This window comes from Oncorhynchus mykiss, chromosome 15, assembly GCF_057628025.1.
Source record: "Oncorhynchus mykiss isolate SJ-2025 chromosome 15, ASM5762802v1, whole genome shotgun sequence".
NCBI lineage: Eukaryota > Metazoa > Chordata > Actinopteri > Salmoniformes > Salmonidae > Oncorhynchus > Oncorhynchus mykiss.
Window position 1 is genome coordinate 23,745 of NC_143036.1, and position 1,256 is coordinate 25,000.

Here is a 1,256-nt window from a genome sequence, read left to right on the forward strand (position 1 = left end):
AGAAACAATAAAATAGAACACAAATAGACCAAATTTAAACAAAAAAAACCTTCACCAACCTACCATCCTTCTAAAATATTTTTTGGAGACACCCACCAGCACCCCCAACGGACGAGAACCTTTTTTCTCCAACTACTCTGGGGACCCCGACCTTGGCGACTCCCCCGCAGCGATTACACCCTAAGCAATTAGGCCCTTCCATACACCAAGCAAGAAGACAGGAGGATATGGATAGACCGGACTCCTTCGGGACCTCTCGGGGTTCTGTTGGCAGACCAATCGGCTCAACCTTCTTAGCCCCATTACATTCGGGAGACTCACGTAACGCGCTGGACGACTATCTACCCCAGTTTAGAATTGGATTGGCAGTATGTTCAGTAGCGCGTGGGTGGTCCTAGCGGGCTGGGGCAGTTAAATCTTCGAAAAGAGGGGCTTTTGGGTCAGGCGCTGCGGCTGGAGGACTCGCGTCGGCCGTGTAATCCCTGGGGTGCCCAGATAATGTCTGGCGGAGAATTGGATCCCACGGAATAATTTCCCATGGGGGGATCCCTTACCCCGCCGCACTAAGCCTGGACAACCGATCCACTTTTTTGACCTTGACTACGAACAAATTCACTGTCTAGGGAGGATATACCTCTGGAAACGTTACGATCCTGGAAGGGAGTAACTCCACTGGTCACTATCACCCAAAACCACTGAATCACCTACGACTGAGATGGTGGGGATGGACACACCCAATTAACTTCTACTACTGCCGGACGTTTCATACGTAAGCCAGAGAAGGTTTGCCTGTTCCTAAACCCTCCATACACCTACCGAAACACAGGACGGAACTCCAAGGGCGGATGCATGACAACCGTAGAGAGGGCTCGCCTCCTGGTTTTTTGTCTGCTCAAACCACTGGTAGTTTAAAGACTGACCACTTGACAGGGACACATGGCAACCGACTGAGGTCCGGACCTGCACAAGGTACGCAACTCGATGGTTTTGCCTGATCCTACGCCGAGTAGCCATGGGGCCTACTACTTTGGCCATGGGGCCTACTACTTTGGCCGGCCGCGCCCGGACCCCTCCGGCCCGCGCGTATATGTGTGGAGTGCACACCCCTCCCTTTCCCCCCCTTCGGCTTCCACGTGTCAGAGATGGAAGTGGATCAACCGACTCAAAACTAGAAACTAACCCTAACCCTAACCCTTAACCCCTAACCCCTAACCCCTAACCCTAACCCCTAACTCCTAACCCTAACCCTAACCCCT